Genomic DNA, 20,549 nt, shown 5'->3' on the forward strand with positions numbered 1-20,549 from the left:
GACAAAAGTTAGCCACTGACACAGAAAGATTGATAAAATAAAAAGTAAACCAGAGCAATGCCACCAATTTTCACTTTCCTGATTGGGATACATCTAGCCATGCAAAGATATTAATTTTAACACCCACTGCCTTTATAAAGGAAACAATAAGATGGCATCTGCCAATGGTTCATTGTCCTAGACATGTGCATGCATAAGGAAAAAAGGCCATAATCATCTCTGCCCCAATGGAACTAATTGGAATGGGACTTGCTTTTGTTATGGTGATTCTTCCTGCAAACACTTTCCTCTTCTATACCAGAGTTCCTGGCTGTTTCTAAGGGCGTCCATCTGGCTATTACACTCTTGTTTATGTCAGTGAAATTAGCTTGACTGTTCATTTGTCACTTTAAGGTGCAGTATAAAACATGTGTGGAGCGGAGAGGGCAGTGCAAGCAGATGGTATGTAATAGATAAACAGAGGCAGATGCATTAAAGAGGTGTCAAATTGTTGGTATGAAATAACATCTGGAAGATGATGAATTAGATTTGCTAACTTTATTATGTAAAAGAGGTCAATGATCCCAGAAAGGATTGTGTGTATTCCTAAAAATGGCAATATACTTTCCTTAGGGACATGGATATATGACAAAATATTCTACACATTTACTGCACATGCTCCCTCATTAGCATTTGCTGCTGTTCTGAATATTGTTTTAGATGGTGACACTTTCAAAAAAGATGGGTCCAGTTTTGAGTTGTTAGTGCAGTAGTATTTGTACAAATACTACAAATGCTGTTAAAGGATATTGTTTCAATATGGAATAGTTATGCATCTGTATACTTGTCTATTAATGGTACATATTGCGTCATCTATAGAGTTTCTAAAGATACACACAAGACTAGTTTGGACTAGATGTCCAACTGGCCCTGTCTACCACATGATTAAGGACAAGAGCATAAACATTTCTGCTTCCCCTTCCTGATGAACCATGTTTCCATTTTTCATAAAGTATGTAATGTAAAGCATGTGTGATGGGGCACTTCCAACAAACTACCTCCATGTGATGATAAAAAGCAGAGGGGGAGCAGGACATGCATGTTCACATCCCTAGTAACATGGTGGGTGGTATCATTTGAACTGGCCCAAGTCAACTCACTGAAAGTCAATGCACATTCTCATAGTCACAATTTGATCCACTAAGAATCAGATACCAAGATCTCTCTAAAAAAGAAAGTAACTATTTTTGAGATAATTGAAGTTTATGTCAGACCCATTGGCAAATACAGGAAAAATAAAGAATCAAATGGATAATATAATATCAATTGAGTAATATAAGCAATATAAGGAGGAGGAGAAGTCAAAAGGAACTGCTATGTACATTATATTCTCAAGCTCCCTTTCAGCAATTGTTTTAAATCAGACATGTTTTTTGCTCCCCCACCCCCAGGGCTAGCTTTGAAAAAAGTGTTATAGAACAGATGCAGGGGGGATTTTATTTTCCATGTTTAGCAACTGCATTATTTGCAATTACTTATGTAACATTACATTATCCTGAGACTGATTAATGTTCAGCTGAATGCTAGGGTCAGAGCAGTTGATTCCCAAAAGAACATTTGTTTGATGAAATGTCCAGGATTCTAAGTTAAACACCAAGAAGCAAAGTAGATTTTCCAGGATTTCATATAAGGGGTTGGTGGGGAAATGACCAATACGGAGGACTGAAACATTAAGGACAGTTCAAATGGGTTAGAGATGTGTGTTAGCTCACTTTAGCAAGTCGGCAATGATCAGTCATCATTAGGTACTCTGCTCTGACTTTTTGGAGACTTTCCCGGGATTGCCTTCTGCTTGTAATTGCTGAATGGATCTTGAGAAAGTTGGTGCATCTTGCTCAGTTCCTCAGCTCTGCTGATAAACTATGGGACAGCAGCTGCAGCCACTTAGAACAGCATGCTTCTACAGCATAGTACAAAGACTAAACCCAATTCAGATATTATGCTGTATGGGATTACAGATGTCTGTACACTCATACATGTGTTTGTGTGAATGACTGTACCTGCGTTCATTTTAGAAGTGGACCTGGATACAGGCCCTTCAAATGCATGGTACAGATAAGAAGTGTACTTCTGTACCTGTGTTCAACATAACATATGAATGACTGTACCTGTCTACAGATCTGTATCTGAGTACACTGTATACTCATTATATGAGTGTTAAACAATGTGCAAATGGACCTATATTTCAGAAATGTTAGTGAAACTGCTCCAGGGTGATTGGCGAACACCCCAAAATCTACCTTTTGGTCTCATGTGGGGAATTTAGCTCAGAAAGGAACAGTTTCATCATGTAAGTTTTAATTTATGCAAAGTTGTGGATGCAGGAAATGAATTGGGCTGAGACAAGATTTAAGTTTTAAAATAAAAAGAAGATATTTATTGTAGGAGGGGTATAAAGGAGAAAAATGTGTGGTTAGAGCAATATTACTATAAAATTCATTTAACTACAGTGAGGAATTTTAGCTTAGACTCCTAATTGTGTAAGTTTCTAGGCGGGCAAAAGAAAGAGCCTTTCTAGAGAAGGAGTGGGGTTGGATCTAAGAAAAGGGAGCAGAGATAGATTTGGGGCCCAAGGAGGGGCAAAAGCTCATAAAACCTGGTCTGGATGGAGGGCTCCAGGGACCACCGATGAGAACTTTGTTCCTCAGGAACGAGTCAGGCCTAAACAGGTGCAAGAAGGTTGGAGCCATTGAGATGGTTCCAGCCATTGAGATGATTCCTCCTTGGACCCAGCTTCCCGGGTTAGCGAGGAAGACTGGGCAGATCAGGCTGGGCAAGAAAGCCAAACTGGAAAATGGCACGAAATACTGAACACCAACTTGCGTGGTGGTTGGTAGACAATAAATCGCCCAAGAAGCTAATGGATCACACAACGGAATCCCAAGTGAGAGGCACTAGGGAGCATACTGGATCTCTAGTGGGCTGCCCTTATACCCAAAAACATATCCTGGGGGCAAATTCCAATTGACCGTTGCTGTCTGACAGGTGTGTTGGGAGGGACCGGCAGGGATCCCATTGTTACTGATCGTTCTTCCTGAGTGTACAATGTGTGAATTGCTGAGGTATGCCAAGGCTTTTGTCATGAAAACAGAGTGCATAGACTTGAGAAGGGGCATGTGTGCATAAATGGGAAGGTCCAGTAATCTAATCAGTACTTTTGATGGGCACATCTCTTAGGTCCGTATCACTTGCTCAACCTCCTTTGTGGTGGTGGGGATTTACCTCTGCAAGCAGGGGCGGAGGGAGGCCAGTGTCAGCCTGGGTTCTGCCACCACTGTAGCCTCCCTAGCCCCACCCCCTGTTTCTGACATTAGATGCAGGGAGCATTTAGCCATGCCCCCGTGTCTGATATCAGATGCGGAGGAGTGGTTTAGCTCCCAAACAGGGCTTTGTAGCCCCCATTTGGGAATTCTCTGCATGGCTGGAGCAGCTCTCCCTGCCTTTAACATGCAGAGAGAGTTGCCCCAGCCACGTTGCAAATGCAGTGCTGGCCAATTTTTAGCTCAAAAACTAAAAGGGGCCACTGCCCTGAGAGGCGGTGGCCTGGATGCTTTGAACCCATCCACTCAATGGTGGCTCCAGCCCTGTCTACAAGCCTTATCTATGTTCTTCCTGTTGAGCTAATTGGCACATTAGCTGACTGCTATCCTTTCTGTGGAAGGAGGAGAAAGACAAGGCGGTTTACCCTGAGTGCAGAGTGATCTTGACAGAGAGTTAACCTCCTTTTAGTTAACTTCTGGGGTCTACTCAGGAGGATATACCAGCATTAGGGAGGGCGTGCACCTGCTCCCCTTTACAATTTGCTTGCTGGGAGCCAAATCTAGGGGCAACTGGCCCACTGTCACTAAGTGACCTGTCCCCATGTGTATAATAAATGGAGAGCTCACAATGCTGTGATGCACCTGAGCATATGCAGAGTGAGATCTTCAGACCTGGAGACTCAAACACGAGCCGTGGGGAGGGGGGGTGGGCTCCTGAGAGCCAACAGAAAAGCTTTGCTAATAACAGAGCAATTTGGGGAAGATATCCATTTTTTAAGTCATTGCTGACCAACTATTTCTTCTGCTTCTCATTCTTACAACTGACTCCACCCAGGCTTGGGCAGCCCTACCTGGGTAGAGCCAGTCATGAGAAGTGCTGGGATTGGTCTCAATCCCTGTGCTCTGTGACTGGGTAGTCCAGGTTTTGTACCAGGGTTATAGACAGGTAGAAGGGCATGAGCACCTGGCAGCGGGGAAATCCCCCAACACACCACATTCCTGGCATGGTGCATTGTGGGATGCTGTAGGACTTCCTCCTCCAGCTCCCGGCTCTGCTGCTCATGTGCTGCACAAGTGGCATAGCTTACTGGGGAGGGTAGATCATGTGCAGGGAGCCAGGTAGGAGCCTGCCTCCCATCAACCCTTCCCAGCTCGGTTGACCTTCATATCTTGCTTGATATCTTGAGCAGAGCTATGAAGCAGAGAAATAATGGAGACCATGTTTGCAAGAGAATGGTATGTTTTACATTTTCAAAAAATGTGTTTGAAAGCAACATTAGCTTCTGCAGTGGTGAATGGCTCTAGATCAAAACTTTCCATTGCTTCTAGCTTATAATGTAGCTATTTAAAGTTTCCCTTTTAGGAAAGAAAAGTAGAATGTTTATCTCAATTAGTTTCTCTTTAAATCATTATTACAAACAGTTTCTGTTTCTGGACTCAGATCCTTATTATATGATTGTATAGAAGGGCCTTAGTCCAGAACTAGACACAATTTGTGTTTCAAGGAATACTGCAGTACACTGAGCACAAAAAAGCCCTGAACAGTTTGGATCCAGACAGATTTCTAAAGGGCCAGGTCCTCCAAGATGAAGCTGCCCACCTACTCCTCTCTTTGACAGAGGCCCTGCTCCAGTCTCAGACTGCAAAGGGGAGTGGAGAAGGCCTAGCTCTTTTATCTTGTCTGCTAGTCCACTTTGCTACTGTTTTCAGAAAGCCATAATGTGGACAGAGTCATTGCTTCCACTAGGCAGAGTAAGGCAGTAATCTCAGGTTTGCATGTGAGGAGAGGTGCAGGGGGCAGCAAGTGCTGTCCCCTTGCCACCTCAGGAACAGCTGCCCACAGATGGGTGTGTGAAGGACATGTTGTCCTTCACCTCCGGCATCAACATGTCTTGGATTGTCCCTGAAGGTTGGCATTACTTGTTTAAAATTGGGGCACCCAGGGGGTAGTGCTTTTGAATTTCCTTAGTGGCAACCCTACTTCCCCTCCCCGCCCCAATAATTGGTACTTCCCTGCTTCATGTCCCACCAGTGACGCAAGTGTAACTGGCATGGACACACAACAGGGTATTTTCTGTTGTGCTGCCTGTTATGGGCACCACAACATATTAGACTCAGAGGTACCAACCCAGAAGGATATGGAATTCAGGCCTGTGTCTGATTTCATTTTATATTAAGAGTTCAATTAATGCCTGGGCTCAGGGTGAATTGACACCCCAGATCTCAACTGGTCTGCGAGGGAAGAGGAGATCCAGCATGGTATTGTGAAATGGGTACTTAAGGAAGCCCAAAAGCCAGGCCCGAACAATCCAAATGCTAAAATGTGACTCACTATCAAATAATGTCAGTGGAAGAGGCCAGAGGCTGATCTCCCCTCTCCGGTTGCAAGAAGTCCATGTTAATCCTTGTCGATGATTGACTCAATTGCTCTCTATAGAAATTCAACATAGGTAGATGCATACAAAGAAAACACCTATAGACTTTAATTCTTACTTTACTAACACCTTAACACTTTTTTGGGGTCAGGCTGGCAAATCTGGGAAGATGCCCATTTGCAGATGCAGATTTGCTTTGGGCATTGTTTCCCCCCTCCCTTTCTAAGCTCACAGTTTACCGAAGATGGGATTCAGATTTCTCGGGACTGACCAATATCCTGAATAATTAAGAGACATTATCCAGAAGGTAACAGCATTGTCACCCCTTTTGGGGGACCCAGGAAAAGATGAGATTTGAATAGACTCTATGAGAGATCAAAGGAAAATACAACTATAAAGAATGAGGCTACTGGACAGAGAGCCAGCAATCTTGTGCCTACATGCAAGATCTGCTCACAAACAATCCCAGAGTTTGCTGCTAAGCCACGGGGCAACAAGCAGGACAAGTCTTCCCCAGCCATGGTGCTCTGACTCTCAACCGTGCTCTGAGCAAACTACATGCTTGATCCAAAAGCTCCTGTCTCCAGCCCGAAGCCTTGCTCCTTCAGCTGAAAAGATCCACCGCTCTCAAAGCCTCTGATCCTGGTAATATGCTGCCCCTACAAGCCTTGGATCCCTTCATCCTTTCTCCTTCTCCCCCACCCTTTCCCTTTACTAATTCCTGATCTCCCCAAACCATGCCAGCCCTCAGCCTTCCTTACCCCCTACCTTTTTCCATCTATATCTGAATTGTATTAGGCTCTAGGAAGATTTAACACACACACATATGTTAGTTAGGAACACTGGGTGAATATTGTTGCTGGCTAGGGTTGAAATACTGTTATAGAATGTTCTGCTTTCTGCTCAGCTAGATTGATGTTGTTATTCTTTTATACGCAATAAAGCCCATTGAATCATTTAGGATTGGCTTGATCTCCTTTCTTCCTTGCGCCCAGATCCCCATTGGCTAGAGGGATGCCTGCATGTGGACTTGTTTCAAAAGAAAACCGAGAGCAGAGGGGAGGGGCTGCTTCCCTCAATTTTGCGAGTGAAGTTCGAAGTGGCTTCGCTCAACATTTACCCCGAAGCCTGAAGCCAAGTGCAAACAACTCTCTGGTTTGTTTTCCTTTATTTGCTGCTGTATTGTTAATACGACTGTTTTCTGTTTTCTATTTGCTTTTGCTTTTAAAATAATTTTAAATTGTATTTTTCACTATGATTTTATATTTGATTGATTAAAATTGTTTTTAATAGGTGGAAACCTGTGTGTTTGCCAGACTCAAATGTACATGTGGAACTCTGGTAGCCTCCATAAGAATATTGACAGACTTTCATCCCTTGACTTTCCTTTTCCTTGTCATAATGCTTAAGTACAGGAGATATGAAGTGCCTGTTTCTGCTAACTGCATGTCAAGAAAGTATTTAATAAGTAACCCCCTACTTTCAAAAGATCCACAACTGGCAGTGAAAGCATCACTTACATTTAACTTCACTATTATAAAACGTCCCCCTCCAGAAAGGATTTATCTCAATTTTCTGTGATATTGTGAGACTGGGGTACTCAGCTGGCTGGCCATTCTTTTAACTCTCTTGTAAGTTAATTGCTGGCTAATAGATGAAGAGGCTTAGAGAATCTTTTTGCTAATGACTCTAGATGATCCTTCATGGCTCTCATCCTGGAAGAGGCAATATGAAATGCCCCCAAACCACAAAGAACTCCAAATCTGTGCAAAATTTGTATTTGTTGATGGAATAACGAGTTAAAATGTTAGGCTGGAGTAGAACTTTTAGTGCTAAATGCAAATTCATTCAGTTTGTCTGGAATATGGTTATTTGCTTCTGTATATTTTAAAAAATCTGCAAATGTGGTAGATTTTCAGGCACTACATTTTTAAAAATTTAAATCTGGTATTTCGATAAAGTGCTGCATACCAAAGGGATTTGCATAAATCAGAGTTTCTTAAGTAGGTTTAACTGGATAAGACATGGCAAATAAGATCTTGTAGCACTCAGACAATGAGAAGGAGTGTAATGAAACAGCAGTAATGTAATTATGGTAATATACTTTATCTTTAGCAGGGAAAATGTGGTTGGTGGGTTTAAGGTCATCTTCTACAAGGAAGGAGCTGGCAATTCCTTACAGATCCTCTTACAGCATACAGCAATAGCTACATGAGGTTGCTGGTTCAAATGCCCGCTGATATGTTTCCCAGACTATGGGTGTAGTGAATAGTGGATTTAAGCCCAGCCTTTGTCTCAGAGCAAGTCCATGCGGGAAAAGAAAAATGCTGATTCATGCCCTCCATGTTTGCTCAACAAAGGCTATTCCTTTAAAACTTAATTTTAAATATTAATGACCCATTTTTGGAAGGGCGGTATAGAAATCGAATTATTATTATTATTATTATTAATTGTTTAAACCTTGTTAATTGCGGCCACCACACCCTAATTACAGATTTTAACTCCTCCCTGGATTTGGGTGAGTGTCCAGGGAGACTCTCTTCCTCTTTTAGCAATGGAAAAATACAAAACCCTCCACGTGCAGCTTCCATGTAGTGGGAAAACTTGGTAGGTTGCTGAACAATTAACCTTGAGATGTGTTTGCACCAGAGTAAAGCCCCTTTTTCCTGAGTTAAAAATCCACTCAGAGGCTGTAAAATCCAAAGAATCAAAAAGAGAAAAACGTTATTTAAAATACTACAGACTGCGTCAGTCTGAGGCTTTCCCAGTTTTTAGTTACAGGAAACAGGAACACTCAGTACTTGCAAGAATACTTCAAAAAGCACTCTGGCTGGTATTTGGAGTGGCACCCCTTAAAATCATGGTTACCCAGTTGCATGGATTATTCAAAAAGTACCCCCAATTGCAAGAAACCTTTAGAAGTCCCTTTACAGGCCACAGAGTCTTCTACAATGCCCTAGTTGAAAGGAAAGGGCAGAGGCTCAGTTTCTCTTAGTTATGTTACAGATAAAAACACAATAGACCAGTTGTAAGGATTTGCAATAGCACAAAATCAAAGAAATCTGATGCAGGCTACCTAACACAATTCCCTGGCTAATCCTTTCCCCAGAGCCAAAGCCCTGGCTTCTTTCCTAAACTCACCAAATCCATGGTGGAGACTTCAAGCTTCCTGCAATCCTGTCTCTCAAGGATCTGCAGAAGTCCTTCCCCCGAGAGAATTCTTCAGGCTAGCTTTTGACCATGAGGCAGCAAAAGCTCCATTGCTGCTCTTCACTAAGCCTTCTGCCCATCATCTCCTGCCTGGCTGCTTCTGAGAACAAAGACCCTCTTCACTTCCTGCCGCCAGGCCCTCTAGGTCCTGGTCACCGTGTGCTGAGTGGCCGATCCCCAGAGGTACTGCCTGACAGACAGGACAGGGTTCACTTTAGGGTAAGGAAGGGGCCAATTGCTACAATGGGAAACACCTATATTGGGCAGCAGCGATATAGGAAGATGTGGAAAGGCGTAATCTCATACTGTGCAGGAGATGGCAATGGTATCCTCACCCCCTGTATTCTACCAAAGACAACCACAAGGCTCTACATTGACTCAATGGCACACTTTACCTTTACTTTACGTGTTTTGGCACATCTGGGAGATTCAATACTGTGGGGAGTATTTAGTCAGGGGGGTGCCTACATCTAGCAATGGCTGCCTCCTTGAAGGAATGCCAGGTCAGATTTATTCCACCCTAGACATAAACCAGTGATGCTAATGTTTGAAACATTTTACCAATGCACCAAAATATTAAAATAACTTATCCTTATCTAAGCCAGCAGATACCATGAAATGCATTGATTAAAATTGTAAATAATACCCTCTTGGCCTAGTGATGCTGGACAAGGTGTAGTTTCCAAAGAAAAGGTGCCAGGGCTCCAGCTGTAATCAAAGCCACATTTTTTATTTACAAACATCCTCTCATTCCTTCATGAGTTGTGGGGGGCAATTACCCAGTAGCAGAAGGCATACACCCTGTCATAATATAAGGCTACATCTTACTATTTCTTGCATTCAGGGCCTTCAAAGGTGTTGGCCAACATCCAGACTAATGCTACCCTGGCACGAGAGTGGAAGTGTGATTTTTGTCTATCTCCTCTTCCCTCTGAAGCCTCCTGTGCTTCCCAAAAATATGCCCCAAAGGGTTGCATGACCCTCATGGGCATATTTTTGGGAGGCACAGTGAGCTTCAGAGATACGAGGAGAGTGATAATAATCACCTCTTCTCCATAACAACGTTAATCTGGATGTCAGACTGGGTCTGTGGATTGGCACAAACTAAGCACTGCACTGGCAGCATCAAATCAGCTGCCACTCAGCTCAGTTCTTTTTGCCAAGTACAGGATATCACTTTAGCTGTGGGAGGGAGAGAAGATAGAAGGGATTGCAGCTGGGCTGTTGCTGAGAGAGTTTTCTGCTTCCCCTCTCCACACATGTACAAAAGCTTGGAGCCTGCCAAGGACGTCAGCCTCTTGGTGAGAGCCTAAGGCAAGAGCACAAGGGCTCTTGTCCTTGTGGCTCGCAGCCTTGGAAATGAAGCCTGAGGGGAAGGCATCTCTGCTGTTTGTCACCAGGAGCCACTGCTGAGGAGGTTGCTGATACTGTGTTGCATCAGACTAGGATTGTCTTCATAACTCTAGGGCTATGGATACGATGTGGACATTTTGATGTCCTAGGAAGAATGGTCCTAAAGCATCTAGCCTGTCAGCATGGAAAGTATCTGCAGCTGGTAACTCTGCAGAGGGTGTGAAGGAAGAGGAGGAGTGTCTATTTGGCTAGAACCTGAAGGATTGTTCCTTTCTCCCCCTCACTTTAGGTATCTTCAGCGAGGGGCTTACAAGCTTTTTTTTCTTTAGCATTTTGATTTTTATGTACTTATTGGTTTTATTTGTTCAGAGGTGCTAATTTATTTGTATTATGGTGCTTACAAGGTCTCAGAAGGGCACTCACAAAGGATGATGCAATTTCCCACCCTCTTGTTCAAAAATCCATCCTAGACTTTTGTTTACCTGTGAGAAACAAACAGCAGGGTGCAATCAATATATCTCTAAGGAAACCAGGCTCAGGAAATTCAATTTCTTGCAACCCTATTAGTCACCCCCATTTTATGAATCAGAATGGTGCTGCAGCCTTGCTTATAGAAGACTCTGCATATTCTCAAACTGAGGAGCAAATAGGTAATTAGCCACCTAATGGCACAGCGGGGAAATGCTTGACTAACAAACAGAAGGTTGCCGGTTCGAATCCCTGCTGGTACTATATCGGACAGCAGCGATACAGGAAGATACTGAAAGGCATAATCTCATACTGCACAGGAGATGGCAATGGTAAACCCCTCCTGTATTCTACCAAAAGAAAACCACAGGGCTCTGTGGGCGCCAGGAATCGAAATCAACTTGATGGCACACTTTACCTTTAGACCTGTGCATACTTGAAAAAATTGGATCCAGTCCAAATCCGACTTGATCCGATTCTTAAAGTTTCAGAATCTGGTACTTTGCCCCCTGGATACTGGGTTGGAGTTTGATTTCCAACCTAAGGATTTAAAAATCCTTAAAATCAGATTTTCCCCCATATAAATGAATGGGGAAATAAAAACAACTAAAAATCTCTGGTTGGTTCTAGAGCCTTGAAACTAGCTACATAAATGTGGAAGAAGGTAAAGACCCCCTCTAGTTGAAAAGAATTGGTCAATTCCCTGATTTTTGGTGAATTTTTGAATTCATTTTTTTAAATGGCTAAAAATAGTGAAATGTGGCTTGTTTCAAGCCAGAACTTTACAAAACATTCTAGATCTGAGGTTCCCATTTTAATTCCCCCAAAAAACAAATCCAGCAAAAATTACAGAAGTGACCCATAGCTTTGAAAAACCAACCAACCACAGAGTCCTGCCGATGCAGACTTCATGTGTGCCAATTTTCATAACGGTATGCTCATACATTATGGAAAAATAAAAGGGGAGCAAAAGGAGCATGCTGTTACTCCTTTTCATGAAGGCAAAGGGCAGGTTCCTTCACATGCTGGTGGGATGATGGTCCAAGGAGGGTCTTCCGTTTCAGAAGTTTTTGTGAAGTTCTGGCTTGAAACAAGCCAGATTTTGCCATTTCTAACAAAAATGTTCAAAAATCTAGCAAAAATCAGAGAATTAACTAATTCTTCTCATAGTCACTACAGTGGGGCCTTATCTCCTTCCTCACAGGTGTGTCAGGTTTTAAGGCTCTTGGGTCAACCAGTGATTGTTAGTGATTTTTCCTCCCATTTCCCCATTCACTTCTATCAAGAAAAATCCTGTTTTAAAAAGATTTTAAATTGGCGGTTCCCGCCATTTTGCACTTCCGACCCCCCGACATGACTTCTAACTTTCTGACATCATACTGGCTATTTCTGATCTGATAAGTCAATGTCGGATTGGAAATGTCAGATGTCTTTTAAACAAATATCAGATGAATTCCAACATTTCCGACCTGACTTTGCACAGGGCTAGTAATTGGTCTTTAGACCCAGATTTTCTAGGCGGTGACTTTCTCTCAAGTATTCTTAACCAATCCTTTGTATCTCAACCCATTCTTAAATTCTAAGCTAATACATAATCCTTTAGACTTTTAGCTGTGGCAACCCAAGCAAACCTAAAGGCTTAGTCTACCTGTAAAAATACAAGAGAGAAAACTATGTCATGAGCATATACTTACAACACATTTTTCCTCCTTGTATTGTAAGCCTTTTCTTCCTTCCTGTGAGAATCTCATGCCAAGTATAGATTGCTCTAGGTGTCTAAAACCTTAAGATAAGCCAATAGCTGCGGGCTGTGCAGCACATCCCTGTCTGGGATAGCAGTTATTTGGCCACCAGCCTAATATAAACTGTCACATCAGAGGATTACAGTCACATCTTTTTAATATAAGAACTTACCATGACTTGCTGCCCTTCTTCTTCTTCAAACATTAGAAGATCTTGTTGCCTGAGAGAGCTGGTGGATGTCACCCAAGAACATTGCTTTGTCAACCCATATAGAGTCAGGTATGTATGAGTCAACTCAGTCTGGCAGCTGTAGTGCAGACATTGTCCAATGAATTAGATCTGGTGCTAAAATCTCTCTATAATGTGTTGAAGGGAGGCTCATTCCTGTATTCTGCACAGATGGCAATACCTGAAGGAGCAGCATGCATGTGATGTTAAGTACAGTACTCAGTTTGGGCTTGCATGTTTGTTTTCCCCACTTAAACAGCAACTACTTGGGAACCTGATCAGCAGCACAGAGGGAGTGCTATTTTCCCAACTTGCCACAGTCGCAATGAAAATCACACCCCTGAAGCTGCCTCCCACCCCTGAAAATCACACCCTATTATATTATTCCTGGAAGGGAAGCAAACTTCCATTGACATCTGAGAAACTATCCTGGGTCTAGTAGCACTTCAAGTGCATGATTTTTGCTGGGACAATAGTCCTGATCCCAATCTCCATCACCGCAGCTGTTATCAAACTTGGTGGGGGGGACCCCAACCATTCAAGGCCAAACTATGCATTTAACTTAACATGCAGCGTGACCTTTACTTGCATTGCTGTGGTGTTTTCTCACATGTGCTACTGTATTGAATAGGACCATTTTTGTTTGTTTAACTGAATACACTTAAAAACAAAAACGAAAAACTCTTCTACTTTAGCTTCCTAGAACTCCATTGTCAATTATTATTAAAGGTGTTACCAATCCAGAACATTAACCCAAACAAATCTGAGCACTTTATAAACACACATATTTCCATATCTGAATGTAACAAGCAGTTAATACTTCACCATAATTTATTTTATTGATAAAAAGTATTAACTCTTGCCAGATCTCAAAGAAAGAATGTGGTTTTGATTGTTCTGCTCTGAGATGCAACAATGGTTTAATTTCTCCACTGTAGCAATACACCAAAGTTTGTTGTACCATTCATCTACAAATAATATTACACGATTCCAACTTTTTGTTATTAAAAAGGTTATTGTTATGTCATTTGTATGAGAACTGAGCTCAAAAGCTTATTTTTATTTGGGTTGTATCCAGCATTCTCAAAGTCAGCTCCCAATATTCTGTCACATTTTGATACAGCCACGGAAAAAGAACCCAGGGCAAGCCCCTGGAGATATGGGACGGACTGTCTTGGTTCTTAAATGGCACCCATAGAGCTCTTTAGCACAGAGTAATCTATAGTACTGGATATACTGGCCTCAGAGATAAACAGAAGAGTGGGGTGTGGGGATGATAAAGCAAGGGGGAGTAGTGGTAAGGAAAAAGTGGAACTCTCCTGCAATCTCCCTTCACCTGTCAAACTTGATAGGCCTTTGACTAGTAATAAAACTAATGAACTAAGAAGGTTTTTACCATTAAAAAACCCCCAAAAACATTTTTCAATAGTGAGGGACCAAAGAAGAAGCAAAAGTGTTAGTCATGAAATTAACTGGCTGGTTGGACAATATGTCACCTACCCTTCTGACTACACACATGCTATGAGCATGCACATCCCTTCCCCCGATCCCAGTACACAGGGGACCAGGTCTCACAATCAGTGAGACCCAGTTTGGGGCGGTGAGCGGGGAGGGAGCCCTGGGCAGCTGGATCGGCTGCCCAAATGATTGCTGGCTCCGTGATGGAGCCGGTGGGGGCTGGGGAGCTCGGGGGCCATGCGGACCCTGGAAGCCCAGGACATCCTGGGCATACTGGGGAGACCCCTGGAGCTGGGAGGCGGCTTTTTGCCTCCCCTCCAGGGGTCTACTCATGAGTAGCCATGGTGCAGAGTCATGCTACAGCTACTCACAATCAGATAGCACGGGTTTGCGGAGTGCTCGCTCTGCAAACCTGGGCCAAGGGGAGGGAGCGAGTTACCCGCTCTAGAACCACCGGGCTCGCAGCCAAGCCCAGTGGTTCTCACAATCAGCAAAAATAGGGCTAGCAGAGGCTAGCCCAATTTTTGCTGATCGTGGGAATAGCCCCAGGGACACCTTTCCCTAATTGCATGGTGGTGGGGGGCAGCTCATCTGAACCAATTTATACTAGGATTTCTAGCACACGTAGAGGGGCAGTGTGGATGCACCACCTTCCACTTCTCTCTCAGCCTAACCTACTTCACAGGGTTATTGTGAGGAGAAACCTAAGTATGTAGCACACCACTCTGAGCTCCTTGGAGGAACAGTGGGATATAAAATGTAAAATAAAATTTTTAAAATGCTGGGAGGTGGAAGCGGGGGTGGGGAGGATGCGTATGCTCATGGCACGTGTACATCCTTATTGCATGTGATGAGCCAGATGGAGCCTGAACTGGTCCAAAAATGACGATCCATTTGAGAAGAACATGGGAAATGAAATCTAAGATGCCACCTGAGCCAATCATGGTGATAATTAACCCTAAAGGAAAGAAGCAATTAAATGAGTGCAAGAGCCACATTAAAAATAATATTTAGACAATTAAAGGGCTCATACTCCTGGTGTTTCCTGAGAAATCTTTCATCCCTGAACCTAGCACTCATATATATTAGCTATTATTGCTTATCATTTATTTGGTGTGGAAATAATGAATTCCTATGCATCTTCTAATCATGGTCCCACCCTATAAGCATTTTTAGGGTGTGGGCTGGGGTGATTACCAATAATATTTATGAAAACTAAACACAAAAGGAATTGATAATCTTAAAACAAGCAATTCAAATAAATGTTTAAATAAGTGGTATTGATATATTCCCCCAGTACTGCTGTGGACAAAAGTGAAGTATGAAGTTTGAAAAGAAAAAGAAGGGGAAACTTGTTTGAAATAAGCCAGTTATTGAAGCAATCACAGTGTCTGTAAAATTTATGGTTAATGTTGCCCGAGAAATATCAAAACTTCATGGAAGGATATTGTTTCTTTGTTCTGTTAGGAAAAAAGGTTAGTTTAATTATCAAAGTAACTTACTGTCACTGTCTTTGTCAGAAGAAAATAAGTATAAAATAGAGTAGTTAGGACCCGTGGGGGCTTTAAACTGGAAGCTGTCATCAGTTCAGAATATATCATATGAGTAAATTCAAATTATATTGTCCATACCATAGTAACCTTGAGCACCAGACAGAAGATATATTGGCAGGAATATCATGTGTCATTAAATAATAAATCAGATAAATAGAGAAGAGGACTGTCAAGGAGACTCAAATACAGAAAGATCAAAGGCAATCCTTGATAACTTTTTTTGAAAAGTCTAATAATTTCCCCCCAGAACTTTCTTTCATTATAATTATATTAATATTTATATACTGGTTTTTTTTTTTAAACAAAAAGGTTCTCAGTGTGGTTTACATAGCAAATGGAATTAAAAATAAGAAAATGGTTCCCAGTACCAAAGGGACTCACCTTGTAAAAGGTAGACACCAGCAACGGCCATTGGAAGGACACTGTGCTGGGTCTCTCAACAGGGACAGTTGTTCTCTTGCTGTTATGGGGCTTTTTAAAATGTGTAACCTGATACAAAATGTGCAGCATCAAAAAGAAAAGAAAAGTACAGTTCTAAAAGAGCATTTGTGCAACTGAAAAATCCAAGTCATGCAAAAGTTGCGTTATGTTTGATGATGTAAAAAGAGACTAATAACAATGAGAAAGTAAAGTGAGTAGTCTAGGCTCCTCTAGAACCCAGACTATTCCCCCCTGCCCACCGCCAAAGACACATCCAATAGATTCCACTGCTACTTTCCACAGAGTCTTCACCAATGAATATAAACACTTTTCTGCAACAGTGCTTGCAAATTCTGACTTTGGAGGATTTTCTATGTAGGCTTATAAATATCATGGAATATGACTCCAGACAATAGTGTGTGTGCGTGCACAAACAAGGGAAATGAACACGTGTGTGTGTTGCAATGGCACATGCTACATGTGTGAATTACACTTGTGTACCATTATGCAGTTCTGAATTCTCCTTAAAAAAAAAAAAGGCCCTGCCCTGTCAAACATAAGAAAGCCACCACTTTAAAAGATGCCTCTTTGCTGGGTTAAGCAGGGGTTACAATTATAATGTAAGGTCTTAATTCAGCACTGTTTTGACTCCATGCAGGAGTATTGGGGAGAAAAAAGAAGGGAAATGGAAGACTTACTTATTGATACCATGTGGTTTGCCTTCTGATATTCCATTAGCTTACCCCACAGAGCAGGGTAATTATATTAGCAAGTTGCCTTTTTCAGTGAATGAGCAATGTTGACTCATAGCATCCATGTTTGTACCTGCACAGGGTGTGTGTGTGTGTGTGTGTGTGTGTGTGTGGAATCAATGCAGTACTTTCTCTTGTAAGAGAAGTGTGTATATGAGAGCTCAGGGCAAATGGATGTACTTCCCCTGCAAGTGAAATACATCTTGCATTATTTATTGCCAATAGATAATTTGCTATAACGCAGCCTAATATGCCAGAGATGCATTTATAGCAATGCCTTTGGAGTACAGTTTGAAAGGGATTATTAATACATAGATCATACAGACACTCTTACAGCCTCCTGTAGGTCCCATTACAGTGTGTTTCAGTCCGATGCTGGTAAATCTTCAGTCCTTGCCAGCTATGGGTATGCATAATATCATCTTCTAAGTGAAATAAACTATCCTATTATGTGCTAGTACTCAAAACTGAGCTTCTGAATATATGGGGCTTATTGTTGCATTCCTATCTAATAATCTGTTTTGTTATTTAGAAGTTGGTCCCAGTTGGGTTCCTGTAGAGAGCATGTGTGTGGGGATGGGGCAAGGGAGAGTCTGGAGGACAGAGGGAAAGGAGAGGAGGGAAACTGAGTTGTTTTTTAAAATAAAGTCAGCAGTTAAACCTACATAAAATACTTTGTGTTTACATGGGAAGCAGATATAAAACACATATACTGAGAAATGTGAAGGGGGACTCTTATGCAGAGGTGCACCTAGGTAATTTTGGAGCCTGGACCTAGAGGCCTTTGGAGTGCCCCCCACTCAGGCTGCAAGTAAAGCATCATTTTTTAAAACACATAGGTTCTTGAGGGCACAAACCACACCACCCAGGACAGACTACAGAGGATTTGGGGGGCCCCAGGGGCTGTGGAGGTCCTGGACTTCGGCCCTGAAGTCCAGAGGTAAGAGCGCCTCTGCTCTCACATTACATCCATAGGAAGCATGACCATTTGCCATGGGAACCCTCTTCTCCTCAATGTTTTCCATCCATGCCTGTCTTCTTGACTGGTCAAAAACAGCACCAACTCCTTGCCATTCAACCACTTAGTGGTGAATGGCAACAAGCTGTCTGACCGCCCTCACCAGCCCTGCCCCCTGGGCTGGAGCTGATGGTCCCCTGTCCCCTTAACGGATGTGTCTCTGCCACGCTTGCCTGCCCCACTCGCACCTCACTGGCTCTGACACACCACCCCCTTTCTCTTCAACACCAGGATTGCTTCTCTCTCCTCCGGCCATAAAGTTCTCTGTGTTGTCTGGAGAAAACAAAGTGCACGCTGTTGTGCTGAAGCACAGAGACAATCTGGGTGCAAGCAAGCGGCCTGCTGGTGCCAATGCAGCAGTGCTGCTGGTGATGGGGAAAAGCTGGATGCAGGCTCTGTCCATGGTGCCTCACCAACAGCCTACAGTGCACCCTGGCAGTTGAGGCGCGTCAGGGTCTGTTAAATGGGGCCATCGCTGCTGATGGAGGGGGGGGGTCAGGGAGGGGCTAGGGTCGTAAAGAAGAAAATGCAAAGGAAGGAGGAGGTAGCAGCAGGGGTGAGCCGGGGCAGTGGCAACAGGCAGGTGAGGTGATACCCAAGGCAAGGTTTGGGGAATGCCTACACTCACCAGCCCATGCCACATTCGCCACTGGAGGCCATCACCTCACCTTGCCGCATAGGGCAGCTGCCCTTGGCCCGGCCGAGAGGCAGTGTGCATTTTCTCTTTCCTGCCCCTCAGACAAACAAGTAATGTATTTGTTCAAGAACATTTATCACTGTGGCTCAAAATGCCAAGGGTCTTTTAGCTTATATTATCATCCTTTCATAAACGGGGGAAATTTTAGCACCACTTTGCTCAGCTCTGGCCATTTGGACTTGTTTGTGCTGACAAGGGGGATTGCACCAGATGGAAATTCAGTAGTAGTTTTTCACATGCAAATTTTCACCAAAGTAATTTACTAATTCCAGTGCTGTCTAAAGTTTTTCTATTTAAGGAAACTTCAGACAGCTTCTGGACCCCTTCTCTGCCTATGAAGTGCGTGTGTGTGTTTTAAACACAACTCAATAAAGGCAAGGGCTGCATGTCCTCAATCAGGATTCCAAACAATTCCTATTTCACTAGAAAGATTTTGCACTAAAAGCATTGACTCTTAGCAAACATATAATAAACCTACACAAATGGTAAGCAGTGATGGTTGTTATGTACACTTATTTCAAAATAATCCTTAAAACTATTCCTTTTCCTTTTGATATTATATCACACTCAAGGTTAAAGAGACCATAGACAAAGGGAGAGACTGTTGCAGTCTGGCCAGAACAACAGATGCAGAATCCTATTAATGATACCTTCTTTCTAATTTTCGTTTTCTAAAGAAAGCTTGGGATTGCCCAATCACAAAGGTAGGTTAACTCAACATATTAGCAATGAATCAATTTATAACATTGAAAAATACCATATTGTATCCCATGTGTTTGTAGCATGAGTGGACAATGTTTTGCTTGTGCAAATGGAATGAGTGGTTCCCTGAAAACCAGCCCCTGAAGACTAGGGTATCCTCCAGAGAAGGATGGCACAAGAGATGTAACAGGAGATGCAGCAAAAAGAGAGGAACCACAAAAGCATGGAGAATCAAACCCTCTTACATGGTTAGAATTTCTTCCACTTGGGCTACAAGCACCTGGGACTCAACCCATTATAATTATTTGTATCTAAATGGTGCCTTGTATTCATAAAACTAAAAAAAGGTGGCCATCATTTTTAAAATGTTTGCTGTTTACCTAGCTTTTATATGTTCATATTTAGCCATCTCACCCAATTTCCTGCCTTTGGAATTCAATATAAAATATATATTTTAAAAACCCTAGCCTTTTAATTCCTTCCATCTCTAGTGCTAACTGAAGCACACCACACAGGGCCTTGTAAGGTGCTGATAAGAAGCAAAAGAGAAACATGATATTCTTTATTTAGATGTTTCACCAGGCAGAGTTCATAGAAGCCAACAGGAAGTATAACCTAGTGTTGGAGGGCATTCGACCCCTCAAAAATAAAGTCCCATCTTCAGATTATAAAATATATTTTTCTCCAGTTCCAAAGCAACATTTTCTATTATTTTATGTTGGCCTTAAACATGCTTGCTCCCAAAACAAAGTCAACCTGATACCCTCTCTTTAGGACTAGAATCAAGTTCAGCAATGTACTTGTATGCCCACTGAACATGTAAACCTTTCCTTGATGTTAAAATGAAATATATAGCCTGGCTTGCATGGAGTTATGTTATGTGTCAGAGTTCTTGCTTGTGCATTGGACCTGCCATGTTCAATTCCAACAGCAATAGCTATCTGAAAGCGAGCCAACATACATTCATTGACAGAACATCACATAACAATTATAATTGCAATGGAAAATGGTAATGCAATTCATGCCATATGAGCCCACACTTACACAAGCTTTCCAAATCTACCACAGAAATCCCTGCATCTCCTACCTGGGTAGGGCAACACCCTAGCCCAGTTAGGACTCATTGTGAGAACTGCTGGGATTGGTCTTCATCCCAGCACTCCTCCATTGGGTGGCCTGGGTTTTGTACCCAGGCTAAAAGCGAGGGGAGGAGGGTGTGCGTGCCCCCTCCTCCCTCACTGCCTGGTTGAGTGGAAGCTCAGGCTGTGGACAG

General features: G+C 42.7%; 1 long non-coding RNA gene across 5 annotated transcripts in view; it reads right to left on the bottom strand.

The window, feature by feature from the left end:
* LOC128322583 (uncharacterized) overlaps nucleotides 1-20,549 on the bottom strand; it is a 94,169-nt gene that overhangs the window by 60,203 nt on the left and 13,417 nt on the right. For all 5 annotated transcript variants that reach the window (XR_008305791.1, XR_008305788.1, XR_008305790.1 and 2 more), the window contains exon 2: nucleotides 12,620-12,857. This is a non-coding gene — a long non-coding RNA (uncharacterized LOC128322583). The remainder of the gene's footprint in view (nucleotides 1-12,619; nucleotides 12,858-20,549) is intronic.

The sequence above is a fragment of the Hemicordylus capensis genome, chromosome 4 (genome assembly GCF_027244095.1).
Source record: "Hemicordylus capensis ecotype Gifberg chromosome 4, rHemCap1.1.pri, whole genome shotgun sequence".
Classification (NCBI taxonomy): domain Eukaryota; kingdom Metazoa; phylum Chordata; class Lepidosauria; order Squamata; family Cordylidae; genus Hemicordylus; species Hemicordylus capensis.